The sequence below is a fragment of the Abramis brama genome, assembly GCF_963993115.1.
Source record: "Abramis brama genome assembly, chromosome: 3".
NCBI classification, from domain to species: domain Eukaryota; kingdom Metazoa; phylum Chordata; class Actinopteri; order Cypriniformes; family Leuciscidae; genus Abramis; species Abramis brama.
The window spans coordinates 16,141,418-16,157,202 of NC_139965.1; positions in this window are offsets into that span (position 1 = coordinate 16,141,418).

Here is a 15,785-nt window from a genome sequence, read left to right on the forward strand (position 1 = left end):
ATAAACGGCAGGTCTGTATACTGGTATGTCTGGCCCTCGAAGGCGAATCTCAAGTATCGCCTGTGACGTGACGCTATCTGTATTTGAAAATACGCGTCCTTCAGATCTATCGACATGAACCAGTCTCCTCTGCGAATATGCGCGAGGATTTTTCTGGTCGTGAGCATTTCGAAACTGCGTTTCACTAATGCTTTGTTCAGCTGTCTTAGATCCAGTATGGGTCTAAAAACCCCAGTCTTTCTTGGGAACCAGAAAGTATCTGCTGTACAGCCCCCCTTCGCTTTGAGCTTGAGATACAGGCTCTATAGCCCCTTTGCTCATCAGTTTTGATATTTCGGCACGAAGTAGGTGTGCTACTTCTGAATTCACCGTAGTTTCGACGCGCGCTGTGAAGCGGCGAGGACGTTGACAAAACTGTAGCGAGTAGCCTCTCTTTATAATGCCTAGCACCCACTCCGACACCCCTGGAAGCGCTGCCCATGCATCTGCGTGGTTGGCTAAGGGTTGGATGCGAAGCGCGCTCTGGTCGCTGGGCGACAGAAGCGCTTCGGTGTGCTGTAACATAGGCGTTACGCCTGTGACATTCGAGGCGGGGAGCGCGCTGATCACAGTGGGCAGAGCGCTCGCCCTCGACCCTACTACGGTGCCTAACCGAGTGAGGGAGGGCTGAGCGAGTCTCGTAGGACTCATGGTGTCTGTGAGTAAATGTGGGCGCGGGGGAGCGGGCACATTACTGCTTTGGACGCGCTGTCTGCCTGAGCAGAGCGAGCGCGCGCAGGTTTAGTTTACAGAAACCGTGTGGCATGTATAACATAGTGTTTGTGGGCACTGGGTAGTGGGCACGTTTACTATGTTGGGTGCGCGATCGACCTGAGTCGATTTTGTGGGGGCGAGCCCTGTGTGAAGGGCTGTGCTTGAGCGTAGGGATGGGCACTAGACAGTGGGCATCTGCTCTACACTTGAAGCATGCGAAGCGCGCTCTGCTCGTATGGCGGCAAAGGCACTCTGGTGCGCTGTAATATAGGCGTTATGCCTGTGACATTTAAGGGGAAAGCTCGCTGATCACAGCAGGCAGAATGCCCGCGCTCGACCCCGCTGCGGTGTTTAACCAAGCGAGGGAGGGCTGGGCGAGTCCCGTAGGACATAAAATGTCTGTGAGTGAGTGTGGGCGCAGAAGAGTGGGCACAATCACTGCAGTGAGCGCACTGTCTGCCTGAGCAGAGTGAATGCACACATGTTTCGTTTTTACAGAAACCATGAGATATGCAGAACATAGTGTTTGTGGGCACTAGGTAGTGGGCACGTTTACTATGTTGTGTGCGCGATCGACCTGAGTCGAATTTATGAGCACGGGCCCTGTGTGAAGGGCTGTGCTAGTGTGTAGGGATGGGCACTAGGCAGTGGGCATCTTCTCGACACGTATAACACCATCGGCCGTGGCCGGGACACCAGACGATACATCCCGTGGGATCTATCTGGGTAGCCGTAAAAGGCTTTTTTTTTTTTGTGTGCAGGCAAGCGGGCAGCTGTGCACTGCAGAATACACTGGAACAGTCACATTTCCTGGGACTGAACGAGCGGCTAGTCGAGCACGGGCTGTACCACGTGCTCGTCGACTGCAAAAACACGTCTGCAGCTGCCTCTCAGGGAACTGACAGAGTGATTTGCGTTTGGCAGCATAAATATTTTCTGCCAGTAGACCTGGGATTCAAACTCGGGTCTCCCGCGCGAAAGCCTGAGAATCTACCACTGGGCCACAGTGAAGATACATAGACATTCAGTTAGCGCGAGTATTATCCACACTGGCGTTTGTTTGCAGGCATGCGGGTAGCACAACATGCAATACTGACATTTTCAGACGCCTGAAAATGCCAGAATGTGAGAAGAGTGGATATCGCCCGGTTTCAACGGGGCTAAAAACACTCCATTCTCCTTTGCCAGTGACGCACGGGAACCGTAGAAATGGTGTTCGGTTGCAGGCAAGCGGGTACTACGCGCCTGCTGGCTGCAAAATGCACCCCTGCAGTCGCCCTCAGGGGACTGACAGAGCGAAGCATTGGCGGCATAAATATATGCGGCCAGACCAGGAATCGAACCCAGGTCTCCCGTGTGAAAAACCTATAATTCCACCACTGAGCAACAGGGGGATATAGGCTTGTATTCTTCTGCGTTGCTGGCAAACATGCGTGTTTACAACAGATGATATTTCCAGTCGCCGAACAGGGAACTGAGAAATGTAAGAGAAAAGAGGCCAGCATGGCCAACGGCGGGACTAAGAACACTCTATTCTCCTTTCGCCGGTGAATGACGCGCGCAGAGGCAGGGTAGTTTTTCTTGTAACGTAAAGAAAAACTAACCCCGACCGTCCGCTTCCAGGAGGAGCAGCCTCGGAGAAAGATGCCAGGTGAGTCCTCAGAGTCACCATAGGCAATTGGCTCGGAGTGAGGGCGGTCGCCGTCAGCGAGCGCGAGAGCTGCGAGATCCTCTAGGAAAGGGGGGCGTCTTGAAAAAGACGCCCGGCTCTTTTAGTGTAAAACACAGTATATAGAGAAAGGATATAGGCGCCGGATAGCGCAGCAGGTACGGCGTTGAAGGCGGCGTTGGCCAGCAGCTTCTGGAGTGGCTCGTCCCGCTGAGGTGCTTCTCAGACGACGCGTTGCTTCTCTCGTGATCCAACGATGCGTGAGCTTCGCTGAAGAGATGAAAAATCAGTGAATCAGCCTTTTCGAGCTTCCTTTATAGGGCTAAGCCACGCCCGTTTCGGCGGGAAGTGGTGAGGAGGGCGCGAAGCGCCCTCATTGGCCTGACGTCACCGCAGGCCTCGCTCGATAGGCTTATGCAGTTGCCGCAGAGCAGCCAATGAGCGAGCGAGCCGTCTCGCCCATGGCTGTGTGCTGCTGCAACGCGCTTTACATTATTTCAAAAATTAAAGGATAATTTTTTGCTTCAGTATTTCGTGAAAAAGAGTTTTTCCCCTAGCGTTTTCAACGCAGTACGAGAGACCTCTCGTAAGAGAACCACAACACACAAGTTTCACACACTAGGCCTGTTGTGCCACAGTGGCTATTTGGCCTGCTTCACTACCTCTGCAGGAGGCTCGTATCTGAAGCAGAGTTCAATCCGTTCATGAACCGTAATGCGTCTGTTACGTGAAATTATTTATGTTCCCTGTAAATTATTTTTGACAGCATTATAATGATTTCTTAATTCAGAATATGATAAAGAGTGCATAGGTGGATGTGTTCGGGAAATTTGGCTGTTAAAAGTATAACATTTAAAGCCCCTTAAACGAACGAAATGACTCGAAAAACAGATTTGTTCATTGTAATGAACGAGATCAAACAAGGCTACGTCTGTAGTGCAAGGCACACCATTTTATTATCTGCTTACCTTGAATGTCATCCAAATTTTCAAACGCGCATCAGTGGCTCCGACTCCGAACCTTTGCTCCGAACTCTCTCTGAACTTTTCACACGCAACTGACGTATCAGGTGCAAGGTTTTCAGCGAATCAACAATCAGAGAATACTGCAGTGAGAATGTTGTAGGCAGATGTTACAGCTGTGTGCCTTAAACTCCTCTCCTGTCATTAATACGCTGTGGTCTAGTCATCAACAGAAAATTAACGGATTGAGAGGGGAGAAACATGGGATTTTGGCATGACATTCTCCTTCTGAGTGTCACGCCAGATGCGTGAGAGTTGGCAACCCTGCATTTGCTACGTAGTTTAAAAGCTATATTGGGGTTCTTATAGGTAATACTGTATGTATGGTTATGCTTGATGAGGATTTTTCATAGACATAATGATTTTTATACTGTACAAACTGTATATTCTATCTTCTAACCCTAAACACAACCCTCACAGAAAACGTTCTGCATTTCTAAATAAAAAAAAAACGTTTTTTTCCCTCCATTGGGACCGTCTCGGTTACTAATGTAACCCTCGTTCCCTGAAGGAGGGAACGGGAGACATAATGTCGACGTGACAACGTAATTGGGATCACTTCAAGGAGCCCTATCAACTTCGAGTGTCTACAGAAAGAGCCAATGAACGTTGGCGTGCGTGAATCGTGTCACGCGCCCCCGCCCCGCAGCGCGGGTATAAACAGGAAGCGGGCGCATGCACACATTGTTTTTCGCTGAGGAGCCAAGATTTGTGACGGCCATGCAGCGATGGTCAGCAACGGTGGCGACGGGACGTTACGTCTCCTGTTCCCTCCTTCAGGGAACGAGGGTTACATTAGTAACCAAGACGTTCCCTTTCAGTCGCTCACGTTCGACGTAACGTCGACGTGGCGACGTAATTGGGATCCCATGGAAAACGCCACGGTTGCTGCCACATCCAGCGCCCTACGCAAGACTCTCAGACCCCCAACTGCTGGGGCGGAAGACCTGCGTAGAGGGAGTTCAACTGCTGTTCCATTATACCCCACACAGTGAAACTCTTGGATAACACTGGGAAAGCGTACCTTTCCAGGGGAAAGGATGCTGTGGAGCCACATCCTGCCCGAAGGGAGGTAACATGTGGAGAATACTCATATGGACTGGCCGAAGGGGTAGTGCAACATATGGAATGTCACTGGGGTGGCTCCACCCGAAGGGGGAGACTACACCGACAGTGACGGCAGAGCAGACTCTGCCGAGGGAAAGACACAGGCTCACTGCAGGGAGCTGGTCGTGGAAGAATACAAACATGGGATCGCCGCAGGGATCACCAAATATGGAACCCAGCCTAGCACAAGTTACACAAGCATACGAGCACTAGGCCTGGCGTCGGACGCTCCGCAACGTCCGACTGCCGAAGGGGTGCGGAGGAACTCACAGGGTTCACCAATTGGGGAACTCGACTGGAGCAAAAAGCGCACGTATCCGTTCCTAGGAAGGGAGTGGTGCAGCAAGCCGACACTAGAGCGGGAACTTCGGTGTTACCGGCTAGTTGGAGCAAACACACAGGAAGAAACCGGCTCAACACGTAGGCTATAAAACCTAGCGAACGTCTTAGGTGTCGTGGCATCCACTATCCAGTGGGCCATCCTCTGCTTGGAGACAGCTTTTCCCTTCTGCTGGCCTCCGTAACAGACGAAGAGCTGGTCTGAGGTCCTGAGGCTTTGCATTCTGTCCACGTAAAGACGCAGAGCGCGAACGGGACAGAGAAAAGCCAGGGCTGGGTCTGCCTCCTCCGAAGGCAGCGCTTGCAGGTTCATTACCTGGTCCCGGAAGGGAGTGGTAGGAACCTTGGGCACGTATCCGGGCTGGGGTCTCAGGATCACGTGAGAGTTATCCGGGCCGAATTCTAGGCACGATTCGTCGACTGAAAATGCATGCAGGTCCCCTACCCTCTTGATAGAGGCCAATGCAACCAGGAGTACTGTTTTACAGGACAGGACTTTTAACTCAGCTGATTGCAGAGGCTCAAAGGGTGGTCTCTGAAGAGCCGAAAGGACCAGAGACAAATCCCAAGAGGGTATAGAGAGTGGGCGAGGAGGATTCAGTCTCCTCGCTCCCCTCAGGAACCTGACGATCAGGTCGTGCTGAAGCACTTGCAGGTTCACTACCTGGTCCCGGAAGGGAGTGGTAGGAACCTCGGACACGTATCCGGGCCAGGGTCTCAGGATCACGTGAGAGTTATCCGGTCCGAATTCTAGGCACGATTCGTCGACCGAAAATGCATGCAGGTCCCCTACCCTCTTGATAGAGGCCAATGCAACCAGGAGTACTGTTTTACAGGACAGGATTTTTAACTCAGCTGATTGCAGAGGCTCAAAGAGTGGTCTCTGAAAAGCCGAAAGGACCAGAGACAAATCCCAAGAGGGTATAGAGAGTGGGCGAGGAGGATTCAGTCTCCTCGCTCCCCTCAGGAACCTGACGATCAGGTCATGCTTTCCCAAAGACTTACCATCAACAGCATCGTGATGTGTGGCAATAGCGCCAACATACACTTTAAGGGTGGAGGGAGACAGCCTTCGCTCCAGCCCTTCTTGCAGGAAGGAAAGCACGGCTCTGATCGAGCAAGATCGGGGGTTCTCCTCGTGAGAGGAGCACCAGTCAACGAACAGGTTCCACTTCAACGCATAGAGGCGCCTCGTAGAGGGGGCTCTAGCGGAAGTGATGGTGTCAACTTCCGCAGGGGTTAGGTCACCTAGAACCTCCGCGTCCCGTCCAGGGACCAGACATTGAGTTTCCAGAGGTCTGGACGCGGGTGCCATAGGGTGCCCCGTCTCTGAGAGAGCAGGTCCTCTCTCAGAGGGATGGGCCAGGGAGGGGCTGTCGCAAGGAGCACTAGTTCGGGTAACCAGGTCTGGTTGGGCCAATACGGCGCAACTAACAAGACCTGCTCCTCGTCCTCCCTGACTTTGCACAAGGTCTGTGCAAGAAGGCTCACTGGGGGAAACGCATACTTGCGAAGGCCCCGGGGCCATCTGTGTGCCAGAGCATCCGTGCCGAGGGTCCCCTCGGTCAGGGAATAGAACAACTGGCAGTGAGACGTGTCCGGGGCGGCAAACAGATCTACCTGTGCGGCCCCGAAGCGCCTGAAAATCAGCTGGACCACCTGGGGATGGAGTAGCCACTCTCCTGGTAGCACCTGCTGTCGTGAGAGCTCGTCGGCTGCACGGTTGAGAAGGCCCGGAATGTAAATGGCACGAAGCGACCTCAGATGCTTCTGACTCCAGAGGAGGAGATGGCGGGCGAGTTGTGACATGCGGCGGGAGCGTACGCAACAATGATCGAGCGGTTTATGTACGCAACGGTCGTAGTGCTGTCCGTACGGACAAGTACGTGCTTGCCTAGTAGCAATGTTTTGAAGCAGCTCAGTGCAAGACGTACTAACAACTCAAGGCAGTTGATGTGCCAATGCAGTTGAGGCCCCGTCCACAGACCTGAAGCTGCATGCCCGTTGTACGTGGCCCCCCAGCCAGTGGCAGAGGCATCCGTGGAGACCACAGAGTGCCTGGACACTTGTTCCAGGGGAACTCCTGCCCGCAGGAACGAAGGGTCCGACCACAAGCTGAGAGTTTGGCGACAGTGGCGACTCGATTGTGGAGCCAGTGTTGGAGCGGCCTCATGTGAAGCAATCCGAGCAGCGTAACCGCGGCTGCAGATGCCATATGCCCCATGAGCCTCTGAAAAAGTTTCAGTGGTGCCGCGGAAAGTTTCAGTGGTGTTTCTGCGTAAGCATCTTGAACGGTAGCATGAGAAGGGACCGGTTCAGGACGCGCAGGTCCAAGATTGGTCGTAACCCACCACCTTTCTTGTGTACAATGAAGTACGGGCTGTAGAAGCTGGTCTTCATATCGGCTGGAGGGACCGGCTCGATCGTGTCCTTCGCCAGTAGGACTGCGATCTCTGCCCTGAGCACAGGGGCATTGTCCGCCAGAACACGGGTGAACAGAATGCCCTTGAAAGCAGGGGGGCGCCGGGCGAACTGAATCGCATAGCCGAGTCTGATGGTACGGATGAGCCAGCGAGACGGGCTGGGAAGCGTTAACCAGGCTCCCAGAGACCGAGCAAGCGGGACCAACGGCACCACAGACGTACCCAGGGTGGGGCAGCGCAAAAACAAAAATTACTTTCTAAAGAAGAGAATACCAGGACCACACACACACGCATAAATACATGCATGCTCGCACACACACACACACACACACACACACACACACACACACACACACACGTTGTGTTTTCATGTTTTACACAACGAAAAAACAAATCCCAGGACAAAAGTTAAACCCTATAGTTTCCACATATTACAAGAGGATAAATCTTCAAGAAGAACTTGTCAACGAATCACAGCTTGAAGTCAAAGTTGATGACAAGAAATCTGCATTAATTTTCACCAAGAAGATTACATCCAGAGATGCCGCCTATTACCATTGTGGTGTGCAGTTGTATGAAGCATTGTAGGGGGATCTTATCTAACACTTAATGGTGAGTGGAAACCTGGAATGTGAGAATGTAGCCAAATTTGGAAATTCTAAGTTTGTTTTATTATTATTACTGCAAATACTAAAGAATTTTTATTTTATTTTTGAGATGCGAAGCCAATTAAAGTCATCCAGCCTCCCGTTTTGGACTCACATCATGTAGGAGTCTCTGTGACTCTTCATTGCTCAGTGTTTGGTGAGACTTGTTCAGGTGAGCAAAGCGTCTACTAGCTTAAATACGAACCAAGGGAGTCTCATTCAGGATTGATTTACAGTGAAGGAGACAGGAAAGATCAGTGTGAGAAGAGCTCTGTGTCTGGATCGATTGTACAGAACTGCGTGCACAAAGTCCCCAAAAGCCTCGCCAGTGATGAAACACTTACTTTTGCAGTGTGGTCACATGTGGAAAGCTATTCATTGGAAATGGAACGAAACTGAGAGCTGATGGTAAAACTTTTTTTATTGTTCACATACAGTATGTCCGTAATATCTTTTTTCATATTTTGGCAATATATTTCTTATATCAGTAATTAGTTTTCAGAGAATTCAATAATAGAAAGATTAGTTCAGATTTAGATGATAAAATGACATCTTATTTCTTAAAGGGGTCATGACATGTTTTTTTCTTTTCTTTTATTATGTTCCCTTAGGTGCAATTATAGTATTGCTATAGTTTTTTGTACAAAAAACGTTTAAAATTGAGTGATTTATGACCTTTTCCCACCCTGTTTCTCATGCTCTGATTCAAACAGTCTGTTTTGGGGGTGTTTCCCCTTTAAGAGTTCAGTGTTAACACCCACTGTTATGATTGGATAACGTCAGTGCCTATGCATCAATTGTTAATGCCCCCTTGTCAAAACGTGCGGATTTTGCGGAGCTGTGTTTAGCGTTACCATAGTAACGGGTGATGCGTGCGAGGCGATGGCGATTGCAATGATGTTTGAGTCGGAATCAGAGGAAATGAACCATCAACACAACTAAGAATGCATCAGCCCGTCCACATAGAAAGTGTGAAACTATTTTGTCAGTTTGACAGCCTACATCTTTTAATAGCCTACGGGGCATGAACATGACGGTCATGAAAATAATAAGTAGGCTAAACTAAGTAAAAACACGGTGATTATTCATAATGAATTAAACTGCAATTAACGTTTTAAAAAAGTTTTTTAAGTTTTAAATAGCCTACATTACTTACAGTTTGCGTCGTCGTTGTTGAGCCCAGAATAGTCCACATGGCCTTATCTTGTACAAAAGTTTTCTGGCAAAGCAAGCATCAAACTGCAATTGTTCTCAACTGTCACTCATCCTTGAAATGTGGAGAACACACACTTAAATTAACACTGCCGTGACTGGGACGTCCGCAAAAAATAAACTGCATCCATCTTCCCCTGACGTCTGGACGTCTGGTGGCGCTGCCAACAAAGCATCTAAAAGCTGTCACAAAGAACCGGCAAAAGTAATGATTATTAATATGTCAAATATAGCAAGGAGACATTTTAATTGTTTATTAATAAACAAGTGTTTTCTGTGTCGACTGCAAATATGAAGTTGACGATGTGTCGCAATCTTCTCAGAACGCGCCAGAGAGAAATGCACATTTCATAAGCAGAAAGCAGTCTGTTTTCCTTCGTTTTGAATTGTTCTGTTTAAAAGTAGGCTAGACATTTCAAGCTTTCTATATATTTCTCCGGTCTGTGAGGCAAGTAGCCTACCTTACGCTGAGTTTCGGTTCATTTATGAGACAAGAGTCCAGTTCACTCGCCCGCGCCTCTGTGTCATGATTATCTATTTTCTACTATATTTACTTCTTATTAATTAAATCCAGATGAAACATTGATTAAAATTAAGATACAATTAATAAAAAAACGAAATTCACTTTAAAGAAAGGCTTTGTGTTTTCTGTTTGAGGTCTCTGTGAAATTTTTAAAGTCGCTTTCAGAGCAGTCATGTCCGTAATGGAGAACTGTCACGCCCGTAACATTGTTTTTTTTTTTCACATAAATGCGAACACGAAAAAAATAAAATAATAATATTTTATGTTCTGTGGAGGCCGATCTTTATTCATCCAGTGGGTATATATCTTTTGGTTTGCACAGTGTAATTTATATAATTACTAAAAAATATTTTGCCACCTAAAAGTTAAAGATTTTTTGTGTCACGTCACATGTGTATTTCCCTCATATTAAATATAAAACTCATGTGTAGACTGATATTTTTCTAATGTCTTGACTCCTTTCAGACGTTTCAAAATATTGGTATTAAATGCATTTTCTGAGAATTTATATTTCAAGTTTTGACTGCAAATGTCACGTCCATAACACTGGAATTGCCCAATTTTAACGAATTAAACTAGTTTTTGTGGTGTAGGTCTATGTATTTTATTATGTTAACTTAAATAATACTAATAGTAATTTAAAGATGTGGTAGCCCTACATCTTACACATCGTGGAAACAAAATAAGAATGGAAACTAAAATATGGTAGTATCGCGCTACAGCGCACATTCTATCAGCTGCAGTTCTGGAACCTCAGTCCCTCGACGTACGTTCACATCACGTTAATGCAGCGGTAGAGTTACACTCACAGGACACTGTGCAGTTATTCACAATCACAAAAGTTCATTATTTGCTTGTGCTTTAAAGCTTTGCCGGGTAAACATTTCATTGGCGTTCTGTTCTGACATGATGCACTTTTTCTAAGCGCAAACTGAAGTGCGTGCGCACTGTCAAACAGCGCCAAACTGGATTTTTGTTGGGTCAGACCCATCTGATATCGAAGGGGGGCTGATAACGCGAGATCAACATGGAGCTAAATGGAAAAAATAGCACCAAACAAGCCACTTTGAAATGTTGCTGTTTTCATGAATATAAAAGTTGGGTGACCCTCCCCCTAGACTCAGAATAAAAAGACATGACCCTCCCCTATTTTCCTCCGGTGGCCCCTTCCATAAATACCGAACGGTCCCTTATTGAGCGTGGCTGCGGTTCGTCCAACAATCTCTGACTAAGGTAACTTTACATGGTATCTTATAGGCAATTCAGTGGGCAGTCCTTAAAGGTGCTTACCTTACACACAGCCTTAGGGAAGACCACTAAGTCTAATCATCTGAAGACAATAGAGGCAATTACCCCCAACTGAGATAATGGTACCCCCCAAATTGTATAAACAACACATGGTCACGAGAACTAAGACTAGTTCTACCAGAAAGACTCAGAGAATAAATACTGTGACAATTATCCATTTATTAACAACCAAGCAAGCAATAAGATTCTTTGGCGTAGGCCCCGTCCGTAGCTCGCAATCTGAGGGTCCGGACTCTGCATATCCTGCCTGAAGACCAAGGCAGGGGCGCAGCCGACCCCCTGTGAGGTATGGAAGGGACCATCCTGGTGGTGGTGGGGAGGATGGAGGGAAGGATTTGACTTGGAAGTGGTGGGGAGGATGATGGCGAATTGGAGCGTCAGCATCTGCGAACTCAAACATGAGTAAGTACCGATCTTTTATACCACAAGTGTTGGAATGTGATTGGATAGATAAAAGGTCAAGTGACGCACCAATTAAGTCTTCCTGGCAGAACTTTATGCTAAAGCTTTCATGTAAACATTCACACAGTTCAACTCTTAGTAGAAAGATCAAAGACTAACAAAACCCCTTCAAAGGAAACTGTTAAATCTAATCAGTAAATGGATGCCCTCATGTTCACCTTGAATGCCCAATACAGTATAGTTCACCTTAGTTTTTTATGTGATGTTATGTAAGGAAGTAGGATCAGCAGATCTTAAACATATTTGAAATCGATTCTTAAAATTTGTTATTCTTCAGTCCCCCGTTTGAGAGTTCTTAAAAACTCTCACCAAATACAAATTTAGACACTTAAAAGTTAATTCTTGTAACTTGAAAAAGTCACAGGCACATAGCAAGTTCATTCTTGTAACATGTGATAGTTACAGGCACATAGCATGATCTGTGTTGTTCATCTGTAATTGCATTCTGACACAGCAATTAGGGTCTGTGAAGTCCTTACGAGTAATAGTCTTTTCTAGTTGAAAACTGTTGTTTCCTTGTGCTGGACGTGGTTGACACATTTGATACTAACAGGTTTCCGAACCATGAAAAGTTATCTTCAGTCATCTGGTGTAGTTTTGTTGAAAGATCAATAATGTCTTGTTGTATTTTGTTCAACTGACTGAAATTCCCGTAGGTGAGTCTCTGCATTGTGTATTTTTTTCTTTTGTGATAGTTCGTTCAGCAGTTGTCGTCTTGAGGTTGTGGCTTCATATGCAGGTGAGACAGTCGTTACATATGGGTCCCGGGACAAGTGTTTATCTGCACAGAGTAAGAAAGAAAACAAGAGACGACAGAGCAGTATTTGTTCAAACACTAGGGTTGTAGCAGTATTTGTTTAAATACGGGTTGTATCATTTTCAGAGTCTGCTGTTGTTGTTTCATTCTTTCCCTATTTCTTAATTGATTTGACACTTATGGACCAGTGAGGTGGGGATAAGAGGGGGGATGAGGAAATCTTCACCACATGGCTGACCCCCGAAGCCTATTGCACTTTGGTTCTTCCATGGGGTCTGCACTGGTCTGTGTGTCCTATTCTGTCCCTGTGTTGTGTGCACACTGTACAGTGTGAGAAAAATTGACACATTTCCATTCTCCAGTGAAACATCAGTCATAATAGACATCATAATAGAGGATGTGGGTCTGACTGGAATATTTCTGAGGTATAACATTAACGGCTGTGACTCTACTTAACCAGGGTTCCCCAAAAGAAGGCTGAGACAGTCACGTTCTATTAAACAAAAATCTGACTTTTATCTTTGTTGTTGTTTCTGGGGAAATTAAGCACTCACAGCCTAAATGGTTAACATATTATCAAGTTGCCCCATGAGTTTAACGAGGAGGGAAGGGGCTGCTTCAGAGTATCAAGCAGGCTAAGCAGAAGCTGAGTAACCTTGTTAACTTCTTTAAAGTTCTTTTTGCTTTTCCTACACTCATTTATCCAATGCCCAGATTTACCACAGTAGTTACAGCTGCCCTCTCTCTTAGGACAAAGAGACAGCTGCCTCTCTCTCTCTCTCTTGCGTTTCTGTTGCTTCTCTGAGTTGACCTTAAAGGATGCTGCTGCAATTTTTACTCTTGCCTGGACATCAGAGTCTCTTTCCCAAGTAGCTAACCTGTCCAAGTTGTTTTGCAGGGTTCTACTGGACCATGTTAATTCTAAATAAGGCAATGCATTTTTATGTTCTGACAAAAGAACATTAAACCATGCACGAACTAGAGGACCATTATCATCTAACACCTTCTCTGAAGTGTCAGCAATCCCGCTGTAAGCTGCAGCGGTCTGGCAAAATCTTTCTGTGTACTCACAAACAGTTTCACCCTTCTTCTGTAAACAACTACTGAGCTTTGACCAGTCCACGTTTGGTCCAACAATGTTTTTTAAAACTTTCAGAACTCCCTCTCTCAATTAATCTTTTCTGCCATTTTGAAACTCAGAAATGTTTACAGCACTTTCAAAATCACTGAATTCTGACTCAGTCAAGATCTGTGATATTAGCTGGGTGACTTCAGCTAGAGACATATCGTAGAGCCACATCTTTTTGGACAACTCTCTCCTAAACTCAGAAAATTTTCTTTGCACTGATGGCAAACTTTCAGTAATTCTCTCAATATCTTTAGGACCTAAAGCTGTGTTGACTGCTTGTATGGGGGTTGCAGATGGCACTGGATTAACCCCTTTTCTCCTATTCTGAGCCTTTTGTCTTGCTCCACACACTTCAACTGCATTTACATCTTTCATCATTGCATTGACATTTTCCTCTATTCTATCAAAAGACTGTAAATCAGGATAGCTTTCATCTGACTGTTGGTTTTCTGAGTCACATTTGGTTGAGGCCTTGACGCCCACTGTTTTCTTGAGAGAGAACACTTGAGTGTGCAATTGTTTGTTCTGTTCTTTTAACTTAGCAATACACTGAGCTTGTTCTTGTGCAATGGATAAGCTAAATTCTCTGTGACAACAGATGATGGCTTTCACATTGTTCTTGTGAATACTTTGTCCTAGTATCTTTTTACAATCTTTAATTGACCATACTTTGTCTGGGTGAATGCCAAATTTCTTTGTTAAAATCAATCTGACTGACTCAGTCACTATATAGTCCATGTGCTGTCCTAACAATGACTTGAACTCACTGTTTGTCCATAAAGGAGTCGCAAGACCACCTTTCTCATTTGTTGGAATCAGCCTAGCATTCCTTCTAACCATTTTATGAGTGTCTTTGTTACCACACAAACACTAAAAACATTTTCTGATCAACAGAGGGTACACGTTAACACAGATCAACTATTGTTAACCTTCCTTGCCCAGAGCAAAGGATAACACAAATTACTAGCACTTTACGCTAATCTTCCCTGCCTGACAACAGAGGATAAATTTAATCTCTAAAAGACAACTTTAGAGGATAACTTAGTTAACAAAACCTTGCAGCTGTTTGTTAACCCCCTGGGGTTGGCGGTATACCAGCTCGCTTTTTTTTTATCAGTGTAAAAGAGACTCATAAATACTCTGTTGACTTTGATTTTCCATAGGAGTTTCATACATCAATCGATCCTGTTAAGTGTGTATTATTTTTGTGTATACTCACAATAAAAACAAAGTGTTGTGCTTTTTGCCAAATAAAGAAAAATAAACATGAAGCGAGTTCTGCTTTCTCTCTGTCAGTGTAGTCCATTCTGAAACGCGTCCGAAAATGAACCATAACTCAGCGAATACTCAGTCAATCAGTCACACAGGCATGAAGCTTGAATTCTCTTCTTTTAAATGAAGTAATTTTTATAAAAAACAAATATTCTCAGTTTATGTAATATGTATGTAAAGAGAGAGATGTCAGTCGTTCTCATCTCAGCTAATTATTTTTTATGTGACTCCGCCCACGGAGAGCGCGCGCTGTTCAAACGCAAATAATCTGAGGACGCAAACCTGTGAAACGCCCACATCAGCTGGATAACACACACCGCAAGTTCACTTTCAGTCTCATGTACTTTACAACGCTGTGAGAAATAAAACTATCTTGATAATAATCCTGGAAAACTTACCTCAGAAGTTCTGGAAGTTTCATTTCGAGGAGCAACAGATCCAGCTGAGGAATAGGTCAGTTATATGCTTTGTTCTAATCGCAAGTGTCTGTACACGCAAAAAGACTGTTTAAATATGAATTGCGTTTCTGCGTGTGAATGAATGAATGCACAGATGCGCGCTGTTGTGGAGCTACTACAGCTGGCACAAATACTGTTTCAAAATGAATCACGTTTCTGTGTGTGAATGAATGAACAGCTTGCTAGCCTACTAAGATGAGTAAAAATCGACTTCAAAAATCGGATAGATTATAAAGTTTTTACTGTAAAATACTACCACATCAAATAAGCTTATAATGTTGCCAATTTCTGCTCGTGTTAAATATATATAATGTTTTGTCAAAAAAAATCAACTAAGATGTTTGTTCCAATGTAGGCGATATTCAAACTAATGAATCCTTAACTTTGAAATACATATGATAAAATGTGTGTATATATATATATATATATATATATACATATATATATATATATATATATACATATATATATATATATATATATATATATATATATATATACATATAAATACATTTTATCATACGTATTTCAAAGTTAAGGATTCATTAGTTGTGGCTCAGTTCATTCATTCTTGTGGCTCAGTCAGTGTCACACCTGAATGAATGGCTCATTATGCAAGCATTTACGCATAATGGGTGGGACATTGTATTCTCAGGTGTAAACCACTCCTCGTTCACGCCCCCCTCGCATATTGGCTTTCCAAG